Source organism: Schistocerca americana, chromosome 6 (assembly GCF_021461395.2).
Source record: "Schistocerca americana isolate TAMUIC-IGC-003095 chromosome 6, iqSchAmer2.1, whole genome shotgun sequence".
NCBI classification, from domain to species: Eukaryota; Metazoa; Arthropoda; class Insecta; order Orthoptera; family Acrididae; genus Schistocerca; species Schistocerca americana.
In genome coordinates this window covers 494,897,099-494,923,138 of record NC_060124.1, presented here as the reverse complement: position 1 = coordinate 494,923,138, position 26,040 = coordinate 494,897,099, and positions in this window count along the sequence as shown.

Here is a 26,040-nt window from a genome sequence, read left to right as displayed (position 1 = left end):
ACAAGAATAGGATTAGAACCAATAAAAACAAGGTCATATTTTTGTGATGTTACTACATGCGTCAGATATTTTTTATGGTAGTTAGAAAAAAAATATTTCCATGAAATATTTCAGAGTACTGGAATGTACGTGTGTGCATCACATCATCAGAGTATTTCAAAGATGTATTTAATGATTTTTTTAAATGTTAACTCTCACTCATGTAACAAAAATTAAATCTCACGAAGACTTTTCCAGAGAGTTTATCATTGACATCTTATCAGAATAATTGCCAACATATTCTTCCCAAACCGTTAATTAACGTTCTTTAGATATTAACCTACAGGAAGTCTTGCACGTAGTTTTGGCCTTCTTGTCATCTTTTTGGGGACGGACCTCAGATCTCCTAGCTTTCTTCTGCCTTGGTTATTCCATTCGAGTGATGGACCGTACAGCAGATATGATAAGTGAAGGCAAGCGTTTCTTGGTGGCGCAGATTCTTCCTCAGAGCGTCATCATTTGCTCAACAATTTGCTTGAGATATTGTAGTCACTTCTTCTGAATCATCACTGTCTACCACTTGCTCAACATCTGTATTAAGGTCACTTTCTGACATATTGTTATCACCGTACTCAGGTTCATTATTTATTCTGTATTCATGTGCGCAATGTTCTACGTAGAGTGTAATGCCTTTTTCATGTTCGAATCTGCAATTGATTCCCAAAGTTCAGGCTACAGTGGATATTTAATCACACGAACTGGGTAATTTTTAGCCAGTCACTAGAAGACACCCCCCCCCCCCCCTCCAACCATGGACAAATAGCCGTACCGTAGGTGCGACCACAATGGAGGGGTATCTGTTGAGAGGCCAGACAAACGTGTGGTTCCTGAAGAGGGGCAGCAGCCTTTTCAGTAGTTGCAGGGGCAACAGTCTGGTTGATTGACTGATCTGGCCTTGTGGCCTTGTAACACTAACCAAAACTTCCTTGCTGTGCTGCTACTGCGAACGGCTGAAAGCAAGGCGAAACTACGGCCGTAATTTTTCCCGAGGGCATGCAGCTTTACTGTATGATTAAATGATGATGGCGTCCTCTTGGGTAAAATATCCCGGAGGTAAAATAGTCCCCCATTCGGATCTCCGGACGGGGAATACTCAAGAGGACGTCGTTATCAGGAGAAAGAAAACGCGTTCTACGGCTCGGAGCGTGGAATGTCAGATCCCTTAATCGGGCAGGTAGGTTAGAAAATTTAAAAAGGGAAATGGATAGGTTAAAGTTAGATATAGTGGGAATTAGTGAAGTTCGGTGGCAGGAGGAACAAGACTTCTGATCAGGTGAATACAGGGTTATAAATACAAAATCAAATAGGGATAATGCACGAGTAGGTTTAATAATGAATAAAAAATACGAATGCGGGTAAGCTACTACAAACAGCATAGTGAACGCATTATTGTGTCCAAGATAGACACGAAAGCCACGCCTACCACAGTAGTACAAGTTTATATGCCAACTAGCTCTGAAGACGACGAAGTAACTGAAGAAATGTATGATGAAATAAAAGAAATTATGCAGATAGTGAAGGGAGACGAAAATTTAATAGTAATGGGTGACTGGATTTCGGTAGTAGGAAAAGGAGAGAAGGAAACGTAGTAGGTGAATATGGATTGGGGCTAAGAAATGAAAGAGGATGCCGCCTGATAGAATTTTGCACAGAGCACATCTTAATCATAGCTAACACTTGGTTCAAGAATCATGAAAGAAGGTTGTATACATGGAAGAAGCCTGGAGATACTGACAGGTTTCAGATAGATTATATAATGGTAAGAGAGAATTTTAGGAACCAGGTTTTAAATTGTAAGACATTTCCAGGGGCAGATGTGGACTCTGATCACAATCTATTGGTTATGAGCTGTAGATTAAAACGGAAGAAACTGGAAAAAGATGGGAATTTAAGGAGATGGGACCTCGATAAACTGAAAGAACCAGAGGTTGTACAGACTTTCAGGGAGAGCATAAGGGAACAATTGACAGGAATGGGGGAAAGAAATACAGTGGAAGAAGAATGGGTAGCTTTGAGAGATGAAGTAGTGAAGGCAGCAGAGGACCTAGTAGGTAAAAAGAAGAGGGCTAGTAGAAGTCCTTGGGTAACAGAAGAAATATTGAATTTGACTTATGAAAGGAGAAAATGTAAAAATGCAGTAAATGATGCAGGCAAAAAGGAATACGTCTCAAAAACAAGATCGACAGGAAGTGAAAAATGGCTAAGCAGGGATGGCTAGAGGACAAATGTAAGGATGTAGACGCTTATCTCACTAGGGGTAAGATAGATACTGCCTACAGGAAAATTAAAGAGACCTTTTGAGAACAGAGAACCACTTGTATGAATATCAAGAGCTCAGATGGATACCCAGTTCTAAGCAAAGAAGGGAAAGCAGAAAAGTGGAGGGAGTATATAGAGGGCCTATACAATGGCAATGTAATTGAGGACAATATTATGGAAATGGAAGAGGATGTAGATGAAGATGAAATTGCAGATACGATACTGCGTGAAGAGTTTGACAGAGCACTGAAAGACCAGAGTCGAAACAAGGCCGCGGGAGTAGACAACATTCCATTAGAACTACTGACGGCCTTGGGAGAGCCAGTCCTGACAAAACTCTACCATCTGGTGAGCAAGATGTATGAAACAGGCGAAACACTCTCAGACTTCAAGAAGAATATAATAATTCTGATCCCAAAGAAATCAGGTGCTGACAGATGTGAAAAGTACCGAACAATCAGTTTAATAAGTCACGGATGCAATATACTGACGCTTACTCTCTACAGACGAATGGAAAAACTGATAGAAGCTGACCTCGGGGAAGATCAGTTTGGATCCCGTAGAAATGTTGGAACACGTGAGGCAATACTGACCCTACGACTTGTCTTAGAAGCTAGATTAACGAAAGGCAAACCTACGTTTCTAGCATTTGTAGACTTCGAGAAAGCTTTTGACAATGTTGACTGGAATACTCTCTTTCAAATTCTGAAGATGTCAGGGGTAAAATAAAGGGAGCGAAAGGCTATTTACAATTTGTACAGAAACCAGATGCCAGGTATAAGAATCGAGGGACATGAAAGGGAAGCAGTGGTTGGGAAGGGAGTAAGACAGGGTTGTAGCCTCTCCCCGATGTTGTTCAATCTGTATATTGAGCAAGCAGTTAAGGAAACAAAAGAAGGATTCGGAGTAGGAATTAAAATCCATGGAGAAGAAATAAAAACTTTGAGATTCGACGATGACATTGTAATTCTGTCAGAGACAGCAAAGGACTTGGAAGAGCAGTTGAACGGAATGGACAGTGTCATGAAAAGAGGGTATAAGATGAACATCAACAAAAGCAAAACGAGGATAATGGAATTTAGTCGAATTAAGTCGGGTAATGCTGAAGGAATTAGATTAGGAAATGAGACACTTAATATAGTAAAGGAGTTTTGCTATTTGGGGAGCAAAATAACTGATGATGGTCGATGTAGAGAGAATATCAAATGTTGACTGGCAATGGCAAGGAAAGCTTTTCTGAAGAAGATTAATTTGTTAACATCGAGTATTGATTTAAGTTCAGGAAGTCGTTTCTGAAAGTATTTGTATGGAGTGTATGGAAGTGAAACATGGACGATAACTGGTTTGGACAAGAAGGGAATAGAAGCTTTCGAAATGTGGTGCTACAGAAGAATGCTGAAGATTAGATGGGGAGATCATATAACTAATGAGGAGGTATTGAATAGGATTGGGGAGAAGAGAAGTTTGTGGCACAACTTGACTAGAAGAAGGGATCGGTTGGTAGGACATGTTTTGCGGCATCAAGGGATCACAAATTTAGCATTGGAGGGCAGCGTGGAGGGTAAAAATCGTAGAGGGAGACCAAGAGATGAATACACTAAGCAGATTCAGAAGGATGTAGGTTGCAGTAGGTACTGGGAGATGAAGAATCCTGCAAAGGATAGAGTAGCATGGGGAGCTGCATCAAACCAGTCTCAGGACTGAAGGCCACAACAGCAATAACTAGAAGACACAACTCTACTCAAAAAGCAATGCATGAATCTCGGGAACTAACATATTGTTAGAAGGATGGACAGTTGGTTGGAAGTTATATGGAAGGTCACAGTTGTAGACTTTAGCTAACAATTTACCAGCATATAAAAACTACAGTGGGCTATGCTTCATCCTACGTTTGTGCATACGGGATAGGCTATATGCTATCATAGCAGTCAGTAGGAAATATTCTGATCTTGGACACACTGTGAAGATTGTCTACAGCAAAACTCAGATATAAAGAGGATTCGGCGCTTGATACGTTTACGCCTAGTGTAACTTCGCACGCCTTCAATTCTTCATGAAATTAAATTTCCCGTAACAGTTTTACATACCAGTAGTCTCATTTTCGATCGATATTTTGTTTTTGCACGTTGTACATGTAACTCAAGTCTGTAGACGCTAAAATAATATATAATATGGCATACAATCAACGTTTTGTGTCTGAACAAGTGAAGGACAAAAACTGGAATGCCAACGTCCTTCTGTTACAATTTTTGTCATTGGCTATACTTTCATAATAATTAGTTTCTGAAGGCTTTCCTAGCAGGGTTACATCTTAGAGTCATTGTTATAAGACGAGAGAACTAAATGTATCTTGTTATCTTCATGTAATCAACTAACCAGTAAAGGCAATTAAGTACAATACATAAGGAAGTTAAGGGAGAAACATTCACTGTGACCCCACAATACCCACTGAAAGTTACTTCCATAGCAAAGAATACTGCATAGAAGAAAAAAGCAAAATCGATACCTTGCAGACAAACAAAAGCTGTCTAAAATAAAATTTTCTGCAATTTTAAAAACAAGATCTTACCAATCAACTTTTCATTTATTGTAAAAAATTTCGGTCTTACATAAAATCAGTAAGTTCATTAAAGTCCGGACTCTTATTATACGTGGTGACACTGAAACTGAAGATGAATAAATGGAGATTCAAGTACTCCGTTATGTTCGTGGACGTATGTACCGTCTACGAAACTAAATGAACAGACATGCATGACATGGCACCCAGACTGTCAGTCCTGGTTATCATGCCTTCATCTAGTTGCATAGACGGTACATACCTCCACGAAATTAAAGCAATTAAAGGAAAAGACGGAAAACAGATAAAAATGACTCAATTACGTCTTTCGAAATCAAACAAAACTGCATCGTATTCGCTCTTTCACCCGTTACCAGAATGCGAGAGTGACGGATACGAAAACAAGCAGACGTGGAATTGAAGTACAACAAAAAGCCGATCCGAGAGTAAGATTCTGAATACAAAACACAATATGATCGTGAAATTTGTCTTTTCCTAGAGTAGGAGTGCCCTACTATTCTCAGACCACTAGCCCTAAGTCATTCTGGTATAAGCAATTACCCACAACCCTCCTGCTACCATCCACTCGCCCACCATCACCTACTTTGCGCCTAACTAAACTATAGAATGAAACATAATATTCTTTGCACGTATCTATTTTCAATAATATTTCTTCTTTGTAGATCATTCGTTAAACCACGAATTAATGAGTAAATGAGACAACATGCACTCTCTATTTCTAACAACCTTTTCTATAGAATAATGAAAAAATTCTCAGTACATCGCATGTGTTACCTACAACTCCTTCTCAGGAAAAAAAAGCTAATTATCCACATCCAGGGTAGGCATTTGCTACAAATTATGTCTCCTGCCCATCACTCCTCTCCCTAGAGACACTCGCTAAACTCACGCTATACAGCCCATTACAAAAATCATCCAAGTTAAAATATGTTTATTATACTTATATGCACTTCACTTACTGTCGGTTAATCACTTGATTGCTAGACTGTTTTCTTTTGAACTCGAAGAAACTGTTAGTGCTATGTGCCTGACCATTGCCACAAATAATAAGAGTAATAATAATAATAATAATTATTATTATTATTATTTCTCTTCTTATTATTATTATACTGTGTAGGTCTTACAGCAATGTAGACACATAGTTACTATTATCTTGTGCTCTCATTTAGATATTTTACCTGTTGCGAAATCAATAATGAAGCAACTTCTGGTACGTTGCAGCTCGGAGGTGTTTAGGCATATGTGGTGCATATGTCCCCCTTTTACTCTCATAGGTGCATGGTACGAACTACGAAATGCTTGTATAGTAGGAGTCCCACGGAAGGAAGACATTGGTCGTAGAATGGTTTCACAAGCTGTAATCTGCACCATATTCTGCCACGCGATAATGGCGGTATCTGAAAAAAATTTCATTATTGATAGCCTCTATAACTAGCGTTGCAGTCTCACGTAACGGCGATATTGCTAGTCATATTTTAAAAATACACTCTAAGACAAAAAAATAAAAATAAAAAAGATATGCAACCAAAGAATTATCCGAAGCCGACGGATATGGTTAACGTGTAAGGACAAACAAATGATAACAGTTTCAGAAAAATTGGATGATTTATTCAAGAAAAAGAGCTTTACAAATTAACTAAGCAAGTAACGCTTTAGTTTACCTCTGGTTGTTATGGAAGCAGCTATTCGGTTTGGATTGATTGACAAATTTGTTGGATGTACTCCTCACGGATGTCGTGCCAAATTTTGTGCAAGTGGCGCATTAGATCGTTAAAAGTGATTGCAATGTCCTGCCCATAGTGGTCCATACATAGTCAGTTGGGAAGAGATCTGGCGTCCTTGCTGGCAAGTATAGGGTTTGGCAAGCACGAAGAGAAGCAGAAGAAGCTCTCGTCATGTTTGGGAGAGCATTAGCTTATTGAAATGTAAGCCCAGGATTGAATCCCATGAAGGTCAACCAAACGAGCGAGTAGAATATTGTTGATGTACCGCTAAGCTGTTAGAGTGTCACCGATGACACGCATGACATGGCACCCAGATCATCAGTACTGGTTGTCATTCCATATGACGGGTGACAGTCAGGTTGGTATTCTACAATTGCCCGGGGCGTCGCTAGACACGTCTTCTGTCTGGAATCTCATTGGCTGAAGTAGAATAGTCTTCATTGATGAGTCCTGTATGGAACTGAGACTCGATGACCACCGAAGACGCTTCTGTAAATGTCCCGGACAGCACTGAAATACCAATTTCATTGTCGCCCACCATGCGACCTGACATCCAAGAGTTATCATCCGCCGGCCGCGGTGGTCTAGCGGTTCTGGCGCTGCAGTCCGGAACCGCGGGACTGCTACGGTCGCAGGTTCGAATCCTGCCTCGGGCATGGGTGTTTGTGATGTCCTTAGGTTAGTTAGGTTTAAGTAGTTCTAAGTTCTAGGGGACTTATGACCTAAGATGTTGAGTCCCATAGTGCTCAGAGCCATTTGAACCATTTGAAGTTATCATCCGGAATGCCGTTTTTTTTTAGTAGGACCTCTTTGGTTTTCATCTGCGACATCCTTAAAGAACTGCGGTAAGTAGACGATATTTTTTTCTCCGTTTTGTTATCCGGCATGGCAAGCTACCCTGCGCTTACATTTCACCAAGATGATGGCCGCCTGCAAACACAGGCTCAGGAATTCATCCAACAATTCTGTCAATCAGTGCCAAGCGGAATACCTGCTCGCATAAAGGCCAAAGGTGGATCAACATGTTACTGACTAGCTCAGTTTGTGAAGCGCCCTCTCTTGAATAAATCAACCAATTTTTCTGATTTGTAATAATTGCTCTGTATACAGGTGGAGTCGCCGAAAATTACCACTGGAAACACCTCCCAAACCACAACAGAGACTGAATGACTGATTCCGCTCACCGAAAGTGAGGAGAGGGGCTGGTATAATTGGTTAGTACGACCCATTGAGAAATGCTCGGAAGTGTGATTTTCAACAGATACTTACGTTTTTCTAAATGGAAACGTGTTATTATTTATAGCCCAACTGAAAATAGAAAAAAAACTTAATCAATGCCGTTTCTTACACTGTAAAATGTTAATTACATCCAGAGTAATTTGTAACGTAAAGTTGACGCTTGAATAACTCCTCAGAAGTTCAGTCGCGTGTATCAGAGAGAACCGAATTAATTAGGGATACAAAAAGAACAGTACAGAAGAGACTTGAACAGCACGCTACGTCCATATGGTAACTGTGGTGTCAGCGCCAGACACCACACTTTCTAGGTGGTAGCCTTTAAATCGGCCGCGGTCCGTTAGTATACGCCGGACCCGCGTGTCGCCACTATCAGAGATTGCAGACCGAGCGCCGCCACACGGCAGGTCTAGAGAGACTTCCTAGCACTCGTCCCAGTTGTACAACCGACTTTGCTAGCGATGGTTCATTGACAAAATACGTTCTCATTTGCCGAGACGATAGTTAGCATTGCCTTCAGCTACGTTATTTGCTACGACCTAGCAAGGCGCCATTATCAGTTGCTATTGATAATGTAAAGAATGTACAGACAAGAGTTACGTTCAACATTAATGGATTAAAGTTAAGTATTTCTACCATCTGCGTCCGTTTTTCTATGTTCATATTTCCTTGTCCTGTACCAGACCTCACGCCAGCCTGCGTGAGCATAAACGCGCGCCTTTCGGTTTCCTGTCAACTTCGTGGGTTGGCTCCTGCCAATCCACAACAGTAACATTTTTATTAGTTTTTTTTCTCTTAAGAATACTATACGGCACTGATTTGTTAGAAGAAAATGTACATTAACATGAGAATGTAGTTATACTTACAAATCTGTTTTTTGTTGTTGTTGTTTTCAATTACAGAATGTAAAAGGGTGTGTCCTGACATTTCAGGCCAATAAATGTTCAAAGTCGTTCCTATCATCTGCTGCCTACATTTGCAATCTACCGCATAATGAAGCTCTTACACGACGGTAATGTTGCCACAGACTGTCTCAATACGATGTTTCATATCCTCTGAGGTTGTATCACGGTACATGGTCTTCTTTAACGTACCCCACAGAAAGAAGTCTAAAGGTGCAAGATCAGGAGAACGGGCTGGCCAATTTATGCGTCCGCCACGTCGTATGAAACGCCCGTCGAACATTTTGTCAAGGGTCAGCCTAGCGTTCATTGCAGAATGTGCAAGAGCACCATCATGTTGATACCACGTACGTCTAAGGGTTTCCAGCGGGACATTTTCTAGCAATGTAGGCAGATCATGTTGTAGAAACTGTATGTATTTTGCAGCTGTTTGGGTGCCTTCAACGAAGTGAGGACCAATGAGACGGTCGCCATTTACTTCGCACCATACATTTATATTCCACTGTCGTTGTCGTTCTACCTGTCGAAGCCAGCGAGGATTGTCCACGGAAGAGTAAATTCACTGCACCATGGTTTGTGAAACCTGCTTCATCGGTAAACGGGTAATACTGCAACGCATTCTCTGTTAATGCCCACTGACAGAAATTCACTTTCTTATTAGTCATCTCCATGTAATTGCTGATGCAGCGACACATGATACGGGTAAAATTTGTGACGATGAAGTATGTACAGTACACTACTTTGACCCATTGCACTGCCTCTACCGATGTCACGGGAACTCATGTGTAGGTTCACGGCAACAGCAGCTAACAAACCAACTGCACCTGATTGTCCTGTGATTGGTTTGTTACGGGCCCGTTTGCGTGTACGACCATAAATGTTGCATACAATTGTTTGTAGATGTTTTCAAATGAGCGGCGAGTTGGATTATCTCAGTCTGGGTACCTTTCTGCATACAGCTTGCAAGCTGAAGCTGCATTTTGTCTACACTCGCCATAGATGAGTATCATCTCTGCCTTTTCAGAGTCAGAATAAACCGTTTCCACATTTCTTACAACACTGTACACAGTGTTGTACTTGCGACCATCTCACGTTCCCACTGTGCGTACTTCAGTTCTTACTTGTGTACAGTACACTATCACAGACGTCCGGTAACACAGTGTACTACAGTTATTCCGAGTACAAGGACTAATTCAGCAAGAGCTACATGCAGACACTGAGACAGCCAAACTCATAAACATACTAGGCTTCGTAAACATACTCCTACGGATCTTGTTTGTTACAACACGTGACTGAACGTCTGAGGTTCCAAGCGTCAATTTTGCGTTACAAATTACTCCGAATGTACTTAACATTTTACAGTGTAACAAACAGCATTGATTAAATATTTTTTTCTCTTTTCAATTGTGCTAAAAATAATAACGGGTTTCCATTTAAAAAAAACAAAGGTATGTGTTGAAAATTATACTTCCGTGCATTTCTCAGTGGTCTGTGTTAACCAATTCCACCAGCCCCTCTCCTCTTTCGGTCTGTGGAATTGGTTATTCAGTGTTTGTTGTGGTCTGGGAGGTGTTTCTAGTGAGAAACACTGTGCACATGTATACATGTACATCACATGTACCAACTACCGTCCCAAGTGGATTTAGTGTCTTAACCAAAATATAGTCAACCCCTCCGGTTTTTACCAACGAGAAAAATGAATTTACCTCTCAGAGGGTAATTACCCCCCAGGATTTGAACCACTGCTCCATTAAAATTCTATAAGTTTACCCATTCAGATCAATATAAGTTAAAATATTATAAGTGCAAGAAAATATACAGGATGGGTCAGTAGGAAAGATATGTGCTTTCTTAACCTCATTCTTCACGCAGCTGTTTGAAAATCGTGGACGTCAGTCGCAGTCCTGCGTCACCAATAGTCGTATGAGAAGACAACTAAGGCAACATTAGGCTACGTAGTGTTGTCTTTACCGCCCATTTAAACGAACGCCGTGCGGTAATAATGACGGCAAACTCGTCGGACCAGTAGTTTTCGATAAACGACTAAATGGAGTACGGTATCCTCATTACGAAAAACGCCATGGTTCAAGTACAGTTTTATAGCTGCATTGTTTATCTAGTAACTCACAGTGGTACAAGTTACATGACGAGCTCATTTCGGTGTTTTGCCATTGTCTAGGGTACCTGTGAAGATGGTATAATAGGTATAATACTCTTAATGTTCCTTAGGTTCGTGTCTACATGTGGCACGTTTTGCTTACGTCTTAACTGGTATGACGTTGTCCATACGGCATCTACGACCGTAAATGTCCGTTTTTTGTGATTGTATTTGCGTGATCTTGCTTTTAATTTCATCGAATGTTGGTTCGACTGTTATATATACTGAGTCAGTCCTTCTGACAATCATTTCTTTTCCGATTTCATCACATGCTTCAAATAGCTATTTTGCCTTAGCTTCCCTGAATGTTCTGTTTATTTCATTCCTAAACCACTTGTGTTTCTGTATTTTTGAATATCCCTGAACATTTTTCTACTTACCTCTTTCATCGATCAACTTTAGAATTTCTTCTGCTACCCATGGTTTATCCGCAGTTGCCTTCCCTGTACCTATGTGTTTTTCTTTCTAACTTCCACGATTGCCGTTTTTAGAGCTTTCCATTCCTGTTCAAATGTAATGTCTACTGAGCTATACCTTATCTCAGTATCTATAGGCATGGAGAACTTCAAGCGTGCTTCTTCATTCCTTAGGGCCTCCTTATCCCACTTCTTTGCACATTGGTTCTTCTTGACTAATCTCAGCCTACTCTTCATCACTACTACATTATGATCCGAGTGGGTACGCCTTACAGTCCAACATCTGATTTTGGAATCTCTGACTGACCATTATGTAATCTAACTGAAATCTTCCTGTATCTCCCAGCCTTTTCCAAGCATACCTACTCCTCTTGTCATTCTTGAACAGAGTATTCGCTATTACTAGCTGACGTTTACTGCAGTACTCAGTCCTTCTCCTCCTAGTACCAAGTCCATATTTTGCCATAACTCTTTCTTCTACTTCTTCCCTTACAACCGCATTCCGGTCTCCAATGACTAATAGATTTTCAGCACCCTTTATGTACTGAATTATCCGTTCAGTATCCTCATATACATTTTTCTGTCTCTTATCTTCCACCTGCGACGTCGGCATTTATGCCTGAACTATCATTGTCGGTGCTGGTTTACTATCGATTCTGATGAGAAGAAACCTGTCAATGAACTGTTCACTGTAACTCATACTCTGTCCTACCTTCCTATTTAAAACGAATCCTACCCCTGTTACTATATTTTCTGAATATATTGCTATTACCATCTAGTCATCTGATCAAAAATCCTTGTCTGCTTTCCAGTGCATTTGACTGACACCCTCAGTATCTAGATTGGGTCTTAACATTTCCTTTTCATATTTTCTAACCTCCCTAAGACGTTGAAGCTTCTTACATTCCATGGCCTGACACGCAGAACGTTATCGTTGCTTTGGTTATTCAATCTTTTTTGAATGATCTCCTCCCCTTTGGTAGGCCCCACCCGGAAGTCTGATTGAGGAACTGTTCCGGAATCTATTGACAATAGAGAGAATATCTTGAAACTTTTTCAGCTCGAGGCCACGTGCCCTATGGATACACATTATGTGTCTTTAATGCAGTGGTTTACAATGTCTTTGGCATCTTCATGTCGTTAATCACTGCTGATGCGACTATGCGTCCAATACAACCCCAGCAATAAATGTTGAAAATATTAACTAAGAAAATCGTTCCTCAGAGTACCGCCCGGAGACGTTGTGGGACACCGAAGAGCTTCCATATCTAACATGAAGAACAAGTGGAGTTTTCATGGCATTTCACAGAGAGAAGTAGAGCTCCGCCTCTTGAACAAAATAAACCACTGGGAATACATATTTATAACAAGGATCGAAGGAAAGACATCTGGAACTAAAACCTACATAATTAGCAACAGCTAGTTATTGAATTTTGTGCGACTTTAAGAAGACTCTAACCATATATCGCGAATACCAGTCATGTGCAACTCAGTTTGTTGTCACTCACTAGCTGTAGAAAGCCTCAGATATTATAACGTATGGGTATGTCTGTTACTATATTTCAGGAATGTCATCGACAGTTTTGTACCGTCGCTTTAGGCATATCGGTGTGAAAGTGGACATGAGATGTCTTAGTAAAGCCTTTCTTATGTTGTCAAATACGTCATTTTTAACAGGGAAGTAGAGGCTTCCGGCCTGCCTCAGGGAGATACTACAGTAGTGTAACTTATCACGATACCTGTAAATGCCACAACAGATCATTTTTGCTGATTTCTGACACTGTTCTCAGATTACGCTTTTGTTTACAGAGACATCACGTACTTTAAAATAAGAAGAATGACTTTCAGGTTTCCAGGGGTGGTGTGAAGGTGGCATTTCACATTCAACATACATATCCTGTTGCATTTGTTTACTCGTGTAAAGTAAGCAGAAAGATGACACTACTGGAAATAAATTAGTAAAAACATGACACAGTATGTCGGCATTGTTTGAAAGGCCAAATTACAGTATTCGCTTCCATATCTGTTGCATTAAATTTCAGTAATGCAGTTGTTAGATTACAATATTAAATGTCCGCAGCTCGTGGTCGTGCGGTAGCGTTCTCGCTTCCCACGCCCGGTGTCCCGGGTTCGATTCCCGGCGGGGTCGGGGATTTTTTCTGCCTTGTGATGACTGGGTGTTGTGTGCTGTCCTTAGGTTAGTTAGGTTTATGTAGTTCTAAGTTCTAGAGAACTGATGACCATAGATGTTAAGTCCCATAGTGCTCGGAGCCATTTGAACCATTTTTGAACAATATTAAATTATTTTAAATAGTAAAAGCGTTTACTTTTTAAAGGCAACAGTTTCTTTTACAATATTCAAAATTTCTAATACTTCCCTTTGAAAACTTCCCACAGGAGTATACCCTGATATGCCTAGAAGACTCTACAGCAAATTGCGTTAGAAAGAATTTACTGATATCCGGCAACTATCCCAAAATTTCATAGAATAATCTATGCTTATATGAAGGAGGATAAGTGGCTCTCGGTTGGAGTGTGGATCGGCCGTGAGGCGTGTCGAGATAGTCCGTGCAGTTGCGATAACTTTTGTGTCCCGGATGCCGCAGTGGATACCACACTTGCCTGGTATGCAGGAATTCCTGGGTTCGAATTCCGGTCCGGTATACATTTTCGTACGTCGCAGCTGATTCCGCTTAATGGCCCTTTGCAGCTGACAGCAGTGATCCTCGTTCAACTTACGTATAACAGTCGATGCGTCGGGAAAGTTTGGAAAGTCGCAAAAATGTTGAGGTTGTCAGAAGAGACAGCGAAAGCAGCAAGCGGAATATTAGACTCGCCATCTTCCTCCCAGCCAAAGTCAGCACTGCACCAACCTCTCCCACTGTACCAGAAGCCTGTGGCTCTACAGGGGTTGGACAAAATTACGGAATCACAGCAGAAATGCATGCTTGAACATTAGTGCAGGTGATGTCTAAGAATACAGATTTTGCTGTTGTGGTAGACCATGAACGGCATCTGTGCTATGTCTACAATACTTTGGAAGTGTCAGTGGTGGTCGGAACAGTGTTTTGTGCAGTTGTGAGTACATTATGTCAGAGCTAAGTAAATTTTAATGGGGGCAAATGGTTGGTGTTTGTGTATTGGGTGCTTCCGTAGTCCAGATAGCCAAAGTGTTGATGTTTCAAGAGGTACTGTACCACAGATATATACAGCATATAGGAAAATCAGAAAATCGTCAGCCGCTAGGTCATATTGCGCACGAAAGTGTGGGTTGAGTGATTGTGCCAGGCAGTCAGCGAAGAAGATTGTAGCCGGCCGTAGTGGCCGAGCGGTTCTAGGCCCTTCAGTCCGGAACCGCACTGCTGCTACGTCTCAGGTTCGAATCCTGCCTCGGGCATGGATATGTGTGATGTCCTTAGGTTAGTTAGGTTTAAGTAATTCTAAGTCTAGGTGACTGATGATCTCAGATGTTAAGTCCCACAGTGCTCAGAACCATTTGAAGAAGATTGTGAGGAAAAATAGCTGCAAATGTCTCTGTAGAACTGAATGTTGCACTCCTGAATTCTGTCAGTGCCAAGACAACACGTAGGGAATTCTATTAGAAGGGGACTGCAAGGCGAGCTGGGACTTCAAAACCAATCATCAGTGATGCAAATGTCTGTAACAGGAAAACGTAGTGCTGAAGCCGTAACATTTGGAGTATGGGACAATGGACGAAAATCATTTGGTCCGATGAGTCTTGTTTCAGACTGTTTCCAACATCTGGCCAAAGTTACGTTCCAGGAGTGAAACATGGTGGGGGTGGCCCCCTGGTTACTCTGCGAGGTCGCTTTATTCTCAACAATTATGTGACCATTTTAACTGATCACGTCCATGGCATCTTCAGTGTTGGCTCCCCATAGTGATGCTGAGTTCCAACAAGACAGGGCGTCTGTTCACACAGCTCGTATCGTCTAGGACTGATTTTGTTTGTACGAAGATGATACGTCGCATCTTCCCTGCGTACCATACTCGCCAGACCTCAGTGTTATTCAGTATTTGTGGTTCCCTTTTGAGAGAAGGGTGCGTGATGGTACCCACCTACATCAGACCTGAAATTGCCACTATTTTGCAAGACGTATGGTATACGATTCCCTTGAAAATCATACAGGACCTACATCTATACATCCAGAGATAATTTGTGCCTGTTTCGGTTGACAACCGGGTTTATATTAAGCATTAGGCATGAAATTGTGTTGCATTTTTGGTTTCCTGTACATCAGACACCTTCAAAACATCCACCAGTACGACACGTAGCGGGTAAAGAATATAAACTGTTCTCGATAAAACGCCTTTGACTGAAAGGCGCCGGCCAGAGTGGCCGAGCGGTTCTAGGCGCTGCAGTCTGGAACCGCGCGACCGCAACGGTCGCAGGTTCGAATCCTGCCTCGGGCGTGGCAGTGTGTGATGTCCTTAGGTTAGTTAGGTTTAAGTAGTTCTAAGAGACTGATGACCTCAGAAGTTAAGTCCCATAGTGCTCAGAGCCATTTTAACTGAAAGGACCTCATATCAGTTCCTTCTCAAATCCATATTCAGCCCCTCCAGAGGCATAGTTTACACGTAAGTGGTCAGAAATAGTCGTCTTGTTAGTAAAGGGAACCAATCTCCTCTCTGGTCCGCGATCATTGTGAATACTTCGTGTAAAAATCGACTAAGTAATGTAGTACCTGTCTTTATTTACAAGGTCACCTCGGCTGCTGCCATCAGATGAAAACCTAGGTGAACTGGTTAGGTGACGTTTTACTGCTACTGGCACTGAGACTTGTTTTACGAGTTCTTCGTTTCGATTTGATGATGGCAATACCTGAAACTTCGTTAGCATTAAAGACAAATATTAAGGGGAATTTAATTTCATTCTCGAATTAGCAGGAGTCGTCGTTCTCGTTTTCTGTGGTTGGAACCCTCTAATTTGCCCCTTTTGCGATGTGATAGAGAACAAATGTTACTTAGAACCGATTATGTGTTAAGTATTGTGACACCTTCTACTATTGCCTACTGGCATTTCCACGATGAGTGCAGCTGCAATGTCCTTTTTCTATGCCCAGTCAGTATTCTTCACTTCCTCGAGATACGTGAAAGAGAGGGGACGCAACACTATCTCTTATTGCGGTCAATATTTGTTGATTAATAAGTTTATATTAAACTATTAGCATCGGCTAGCTACGATGTTTATCTGTTTCCGCCAAAGATGCTCATTAACAGTTGATACACGGCCGATTCGCGTTTGTAAATGAATTGATAACTTTGATTTGCGTAGCACATATACACCGAATTGATTCCTTCGAAGGTCACAGGGTTCATTTAACACAGCGCGGTATTTTGTCCGTTGAAAGTGGTTCCCTTTAATATTAAAATGTAATGAAGTATTATTAATGTTATTGTTATTGTTCAGAGATCATCCAATACACGGTTCACTTCTGCTGGTACTCTGTAAAGAATCGTAGGACACTACATTTTTCATTAAGTAGGTTTCTGTTAAAACAATTTCTTTAATATCGGTCAGTACTATGGATGTCACTCTGGTGCCCGATAATAAATGTCCAAACAGTTTCAATAATTGAAAGTAAAGTTGCGAAACAATGTTTGAATAGTAACTTCGGCAACAACTGAAGTTCTGAGATTGGAATTAATGATATCATTTTTTTATCGATTGAGATGTTCGCTTGATGTTAGCTTCATCTCAGTTCTGTCAGGTTTCATATGTTTGACAATAAATTAATCGTACCGATATTTACGAATTAATTATCCCGGCTTCCAGTGAAGTTAACCGTTTCACGCAATGGCGCATGAACTTAAGAAACTCGAATATTCAAGACACATACGCTAAAAGCTCGGACGCTAAAATGTCAAACGCGAAAGACACCCAGACGCCGAAGACACCCAGACGCTAAAGACGTTAGCAATACGTGCGTTGTGTGTATACAGGGTGTGTCACTAACTATTGTCACCAAGAATAACTCAGAATGCGCGAGAGCAGCTGAAACGTTTGTGGGACAGAAGTTGCTTGGGACAACGGGGACCATAATATGACGGTTTTTTGTTGCTAGGTGTGGCCGCTTCAAAGATATGAAGGTCAACTTTTTTTTAATGGGATGCTATAGTTCGGTACTTATTTTCTGATAGCGGCTAGCGAGACGAATCCAGTGATGTGTAACAGTAAGGTCTTTGAAGATCAACGAAGGTCACAAAGGTGGCATGAACGTCCATTTACAGAAGCTGTTCGAAGTGATGATCATTAGTATCAACGCAGTGCTGCATTCTTATCATGGATTGTGTGGTATTCCTTATCATTTCGAAACATATCGAAGCAGATGCTCTGACAATTCTCTCTCGCATATCATCTAGCGTAGTTGGAACGTCATTATAAACCATGTCTTGTACGAATCCCCACAAGGAGAAATCCAGAGACGTCAAGTCGGCCACAACATATCTCCTCCGCGTCCAATCCAACGATTTGGGAATTGTCTCTGCAACTCATTAATAGCCATCAGCGAAAAATGTGCCAGATACCCATCGTGTTGATACCACATTCTGTTCCTTGTTCCTAAAGGTATATCTTCCAATAATAGACCTAACTTTTCTTGCAGGTATGTGGTGTACGTCCTACCATTAAGATTTCCTTCGATGAAATAGGGGCCTATAATTCTGTCCTCCAGAGTCCCACACCATACATTCACCGACCAATGTTTTTGGTGTGCAACTTGCTACAGCCAACATGCATTTTCAGTTGTCCAATAATGTATGTTATGGAAGTTAACACTTCCATGGTTCGTGAATGTAGCCTCGTCAGTAAATTAAATCAAATTAATAAATGTGACATCCCTCTGAATCTGAAGTTGAGCCCATTGGCAGAATTCCGTGCGACGCATGCAATCCGTACCAGTTAGTTCTTGGTGGAGAATGATGTGGTAAGGATGATATTTATGGCGATGCAGAACACGAAAAACACTACTGTGGCTCATGCTAGATTCCTTTGCAATTTGGCTGCGAACTGAGACAAGTACCTCGAACCACACTGGCAAGAGTACCAATTTCCGTTTCCTCATTAGTAACTTTCGTTTCCCGGAAATGTTTCCGATGCGTTAAACATCCAGTTCTCAATTTATCATAAACATATTTAAATGTACGACGTGTAGGCTGAGTACTTTGAGGATACTTTTCAGTGTGTATGTCTCCAGCTCTCACTGAAGTTCGTTGGCATTATCCGTAAATGAGAAGCATATCGAATTGTTCTTCAAAGGAATACATCATTCACATTCGCTTGATTCGACGATACTAGTCTTACCGTTCCTATTAGTGTTGTGTTGCGAAACCGTCGAATGGTCTTTACGTCTCAATGGCACGTGAGATGGATACCCCGTATTCAGCCAATTCCTACTATTTGCACGATATGCGAGGGAGAATTGTCAGAGCATGTGCTTCGATAAGTGCCGAAGTGATAAGGAATACCACCCAATCCATGATAAGATGATTCCAACACTGCACTGATACCAACGGTCATCACCTTCTGTAAACGGACGTCCATTCCACGTTTTTGACGTTCGTTGATCTTCAAAGGTCATACTGTCACTGGATTCGTCTCGATATCCGCTATCAGAAAATAATAACAACCAATAGCACCCCATTAAAAAAAAAAAAAAAAAAAAGTTTTCTTCCGTATCTCTGACGTGACCCCACCTAGCAACAAAAACCAGACGTCGTATTATGGCACCCGTTGTTCCATGCAACATTTGCGCCACAAACTTTTCAGCTACTATCATACTTTCGGAGCTATTCTAGGTGGCAATAGTTAGTGACTCATGCTGCATAGTAGTTGTGAAACAGTAGGGACGTTCGTTATAGACTCCTTGTATAAAGCCCCTTGCGACTTTGCATATAACATTCTATCCCATTGGCACTTATTATTGATTTAATTTTCTCTGGCTTAAAACGCACATTCGTGATTTTATATGAAATATGGGAATTGTTCATGACCAATTCGAATACATTTTAGTTTCAAACATTACTAGGTATGTAACAGGGGTTACACAGCCCCCAACGAAGACTATTTTAAACAATTTAACCATCTTTTAAGGTAACCGCGAGAAATGCTAACATTACAGCTATTCAAATTTTCTATTCTTGGCCTGGGGTTCTTCATTAACTATATTTGACTCTGACCAGATTCTTGTTTCTTTTTTATGGACCAGGGTTTTGGATCTTTGTTTGCGACCTTATTATTTTTCTTTTTCCTTGTTTTATTTTTATGATCGAGTCACATTACGTTACACACACACACACACACACACACACACACACACACACACACACACACAGAGAGAGAGAGAGAGAGAGAGAGAGAGGGACGGAGAGAGAAAGAGAGAGAGAGGGAGAAATGTATGACGTGAGTACAAAAATCGTACAATAGGATTTTTACACATTTCTTATATACTACATTCTTCATTACGGACTAAAACAGTTCAAAGTATTATCTGAATCTTAGATATTTTCATTTTTCCTGACATTAACCAAATATTTCATTTATTTTGTATCTATACTGAATAAGTCAGTTTAAAGTTTACTACGTATTTAATTCTAAATACTAGGTACAACTTAAATATTAACTCTATGTCTATTACTGAATAGGTCTGTTTATACTAATAACACATTCCAGTGCGTGTATAATCTTAAATATTTCTTGGGACTTTATTGCAGTGTTGTCTGTTGTTTTTCCGGGCGAGGTCTGCGATGTACATTCATTTCGCCTCCCACGTGCGGCTGCTAGAATGATAATTTGGGTTCTGCAGGTCATCTGTGCGGTTGCAACAGCGGGACATAGCGAATATGCGTTATGTACGTCGTCTTTTGTTGTGCCGCCTCTTGTTTGACTCTTTTTGCCTCTTGTTGTAGCTTTCAGCTTTATTTTATATGTTGTTCCGCCTTTGCAACGGCTAAGAAGTACAACGTTTTCATTAACTGATTCATTTTATCTCTTCTTGTAGTTTTCAACAAGATTGCATGTGTTGTGCCACCTGTTTAGTAGCTAAGTTTACATTTTCTGACTCACGTTGTCTCTTCTAGTTTGCAACATGCCCACCGTAACATTTCATTTTCTTGCCCCCAACATCGCGTAGCTTCTTGGGTGGTTACGCCATAAGACGTGTGATTTTAGACTTTTCGTCCATCTCAATTCCATCCACCAGTTTTGGTCTCTTTTGTTAAGCTTCGTAATGCGTTCTTCGGATTGCCTACAGCTGCCGACCTTCTTCGGTAGGGTCTTCTTTTTCTCCAAATTCTTCATCTGACATATACCGATGCTGCTTGTATTCCTCTGTGAGATTCTTGCCTAAATTGATGATTAAATTTCAAGTTGACATTAACGGACAGCTCGCTTCTTGTATAACGTCTTCGAATGATGAACTTCAAACGGAAGGTTCATGTTTACTCTCTCTCGCTCCGCCTGTAGGTTGCAAGGCGAGCCCTCCGCCTACGTCGTGGCACGTCTCGCAGCTCGTAGTTTCCGCTTCTGGATCTTTGCAGCCAAAAGATGACTCGCCCCAATCAGATAACAGCAGCAGTCTCTCAGTATGTTAGGGCTGAGACCTCATCGACGGGTAATATGTCTGCACACACGTTCCAGAATGACGAATACAAAACATAAAGAACATACACTGACGCGTCCATTGATGCCACCCATTTAATTTTACCCCCAGCAATCAGTATTCTTGCTCACTAACGTATGAATCATTAACGCCATTCTAATGGTTGTTATATTTAAGGATTCTTCCGCCGCTTCTTGATAGAACATTTCCGTATGGAGGGGTGAATAGCACTTAAGCGGTTTTTTGTTCTACTGATTTTTATTTGTATGAACTAGTTTTCAGCTTATTAGATCATCTTGAGATAACTACTGGCTATTGTTTACAAGGAGCTCGTATTCATACGAACCAAACATTCTGGACTAAGATACAACGCACTTACACACGATCTTTAGTTGTGGTATTTTCTCTGGAATTGTCAAACGGGTCTTTTGACTTTTTGTTCTGTAAAACTGTTCCTTAACATAATAAATCACATTTTAAATATAATAATTCTAATTGTTGCCATACATGGTACTGACAAACCATAAAATGTGATTTATTATGTTAAAGAACAGCTTTACAGAACAAAAAGTCAAAAGACCCGTTTGACAATTCCAAAGACAATACCACAACTAAAGATCGTATGTAAGTGCGTTGTATCTTAGTCCAGAATGTTTGATTCATATGAATACGAGCTCCTTGTAAACAATAACAAGTAGTTATCTGATGATGGCCTAATAAGCCGAAAACTAGTTCATACAAATAAAAGTCAGTAGAACAAAAAACCGAATAAGTGTTTCTAATAGTTCATAGCATTCATGTTCCCACTTGTTTCATACAGTAACTCTTTGCACATACGATACTTCATTGTTTCATAATTATTCTTAATGTTCACATCAATTTCACTTCCGCAGTATATGCCGAGAATCTGTCCTATTCAGTTACGGACACAACTCTATTACAATAATTTACACTTGACTGGGCAACCAACACTGCGAAAATCAGTACTACTGGCCATTAAAATTGCTACACCAAGAAGAAATGCAGATGATAAACGGGTATTCATTAGACAAATATATTATACTAGAACTGAGATGTGATTACATTTTCACGCAATTTGGGTGGATAGATCCTGAGAAATCAGTACCCAGAACAACCACCTCTGGCCGTAATAACGCCCATGATACGCCTAGGCATTGAGTCAAACAGAGCTTGGATGGCGTGTACAGGTACAGCTGTCCATGCAACTTCAACACGATACCACAGTTCATCAAGAGTATTGACTGGCGTATTGTGACGAGCCAGTTGCTCGGCCACCATTGACCAGACGTTTTCAATTGGTGAGAGATCTGGAGAATGTGCTGGCCGGGGCAGCAGTCGAACATTTTCTGTATCCAGAAAGGCCCGTACGGGATCTGCAAAATGCGGTCGTGCATTATCCTGCTGAAATGTAGGGTTTCGCAGGGATCGAATGAAGGGTAGAGCCACGGGTCGTAACACACATCTGAAACGTAACGTCCACTGTTCAAACTGCCGTCAATGCGAACAAGAGGTGTCTGAGACGTGTAACCAATGGCACCCCATACCATCACGCCGGGTGATACGCCAGCATGGCGATGATGAATACACGCTTCCAATGTGCGTTCACCGCGATGTCGCCAAACACGGATGCGACCATATTGATGCTGTAAACAGAACCTGGATTAATCCGAAAAAATGACGTTTTGCCATTTGTGCACCCAGGTTCGTCGTTGAATACACCATCGCAGGCGCTCCTGTCTGTGATGCAGCGTCAAGGGTAACCGCAGCCATGGTCTCCGAGCTGATAGTCCATGCTGCTGCAAACGTCGTCGAACTGTTGGTGGAGATGGTTGTTGTCTTGCAAACGTCCCCATCTCTTGACTCAGGGATCGAGACGTGGCTGCACGATCCGTTACAACCATGCGCGTAAGATGCCTGTCATCTCGACTGCTAGTGATTCGAGGCCGTTGGGATCCAGAGAAAATCTCCCATTAACGTAAAATGGCCAGCATTACCATTTTGACTCTGTCAGTACTTCATAAGCTCATTTTTGGTCATAGAGATCGAGATAAACCCACCGATTCCATATTCTGCTAAGAGTCATTGGATCTCTACCAACGCGAGCAGGAATGTCGTGATACGATAAACCGCAATCATGATAGGCTACAATCCGACCTTTATCAATGTCGGAAACGTGATGGTACGCATTTCACCTCCTTACACGAGGCATCACAACAACGTTTCACCAGGCAACGCCGGTCAACTGCTGATTGTGTATGAGAAATCGGTTGGAAACTTTCCTCATGCCAGCACGTTGTAGGTGTCGCCACCGGCGCCAACTTTGTGGGAATGCTCTGTAAAGCTAATCATTTGCATATCACAGCATCTTCTTCCTGTCGGTTAAATTTTGCATCTGTGGCACGTCATCTTCGTGGTGTTGCAATTTTAATGGCCAGTAGTGTAATATGCAAATAATTTGCAGTATTCAATTTGACTCAATGTGCTTGTTGTTAATCTAAGGCCTCTATTCACTGACATCTATAAGGCAATCAAAAAATTACAAAAAATGGCTCTGAGCACTATGGGACTTAACATCTGTGGTCATCAGTCCCCTAGAACGTAGAACTACTTAAACCTAACTAACCTAAGGACATCACACACATCCATGCCCGAGGCAGGATTCGAACTGCGACCATAGCAGTCGCGCGGTTCCGGACTGCGCGCCTAGAACCGCTAGACCACCCTGGCCGGCAAAAAATTACAGAACCAAGTATTAACAAATAGCTTTGTCATTAACTACGATATTATTAAAGAGAGAAAACACTTATATCCTCTAAGATCAGAACATAATTATAATAATAAATTGTAATCCTACTGAACTATAGAAATTGATTAGGTTCTTTCAGTGTTGCATTAACTGTCATTATTGGTTTCAGCTATAAAATTTCTCCAAATCTTTGTGAGCAGACAGACCCTTGAATTGCCCTCCGTTATCTTTATTGGCTAACTAACAGCTTCCCTCATGCGGAATGCTAATAATCGAGTAAGGTCCCGCGTTAACACGTTGCCTTTTCTTGTGCAACCTCTTAAGAGCAGATGACTTGCGGTATTTTCTTAATAAGACCTGATCTCCTACGGTACGTTTCACAGCTGTACCCAACTTACGATCTAATTTGGCGTTCGTCGGTCGCGTAGCGTATGTTGGTGATTCATGCACGACGTCCAACGCAAACTTCCTATCTTTCTCTTTTTTTTTTTTTTTTTTTATTTGGCCTTTGAGTGTGTACTCAATTTAGCCATCGTCAACACATAGTGACAATGTACACATAATTGAATAAACAAATACAGAAATGCATATTTACAAAAATAAAAAGCTTAACTGTTACAGGTTTGTACATAATGTTTTAAAAATTTAATTGAATTGGAAAATAATTAAAAGTTCCTTGGCTTACAATTCACACCAATTCTGAAATTTCTTCATCAGCAAGACGTATTTATAATTTACGTACACCATTCAAACCTACATAATGTGACCAGTACTCTTGATGAAGTTAAATATCACTTTATATAGACGGACGTCTTTAGTACACAGAAGAGAAGAAACTGATTGAGGAAGATGGTAGCTATCTTTCTTTGGCTCAACCAAGATCGGTATGGGTTAATCTACTCATTAGATTCGGGCGTATTGTATAGTATCTCCAATGGAGTACGTCTGGTGGATGAGTGCGGCGTGTTATTGCGATTCTCTTTAAAGACCGACACGTACTCTATCCGCTTATATTATAGCGCTGCAGTATAAGTGCGAAAAAAACTATTAATGTCTCTAAATATACGTTCAAATGGCGACGTTTTTGAATGACATCCGGTCTCATTTATGTATCTTTTGAAATACTCGAAGTGTCCCTTTTTCGGGTTGCAAAATTCTGGACTGAAAATCTCGTTAGTATATCTATTTTGTTTACTCTTCGATCAGTATTTCGCAATAAATAATTCTTCAAACTCGTAGCACGACGTACAAGTCTCAGCTACCTCAGACACCAATAACGAGAAACTTCCTGGCAGATTAAAACTGTGTGCCCGACCGAGACTCGAACTCGGGACCTTTGCCTTTCGCGGGCAAGTGCTCTACCAACTGAGCTACCGAAGCACGACTCACCCCCGGTACTCACAGCTTTACTTCTGCCAGTACCTCGTCTCCTACCTTCCAAACTTTACAGAAGCTCTCCTGCGAAACTTGCAGAACTAGCACTCCCGAAAGAAAGGATATTGCGGAGACATGGCTTAGCCACAGCCTGGGGGATGTTTCCAGAATGAGATTTTCACTCTGCAGCGGAGTGTGCGCTGATATGAAACTTCCTGGCAGATTAAAACTGTGTGCCCGACCGAGACACGAACTCGGGACCTTTGCCTTTCGCGGGCAAGTGCTCTACCAACTGAGCTACCGAAGCACGACTCACGCCCGGTACTCACAGCAAGGAGAGCTTCTGTAAAGTTTGGAAGGTAGGAGACGAGGTACTGGCAGAAGTAAAGCTGTGAGTACCGGGCGTGAGTCGTGCTTCGGTAGCTCAGTTGGTAGAGCACTTGCCCGCGAAAGGCAAAGGTCCCGAGTTCGAGTCTCGGTCGGGCACACAGTTTTAATCTGCCAGGAAGTTTCACATCAGCGCACACTCCGCTGCAGAGTGAAAATCTCATTCTGGAAACATCCCCCAGGCTGTGGCTAAGCCATGTCTCCGCAATATCCTTTGTTTCGGGAGTGCTAGTTCTGCAAGTTTCGCAGGAGAGCTTCTGTAAAGTTTGGAAGGTAGGAGACGAGGTACTGGCAGAAGTAAAGCTGTGAGTACCGGGCGTGAGTCGTGCTTCGGTAGCTCAGTTGGTAGAGCACTTGCCCGCGAAAGGCAAAGGTCCCGAGTTCGAGTCTCGGTCGGGCACACAGTTTTAATCTGCCAGGAAGTTTCACATCAGCGCAAACTCCGCTGCAGAGTGAAAATCTCATTCTGTGAAACCAATAACGAGATTTCACCGCTGGTTTTTGACACTATAAACTGAATTTTGACCTGCCCATTCCAGTATCTAGGAAAGACGTTTCTAAAACTTGTTATGAACACCAA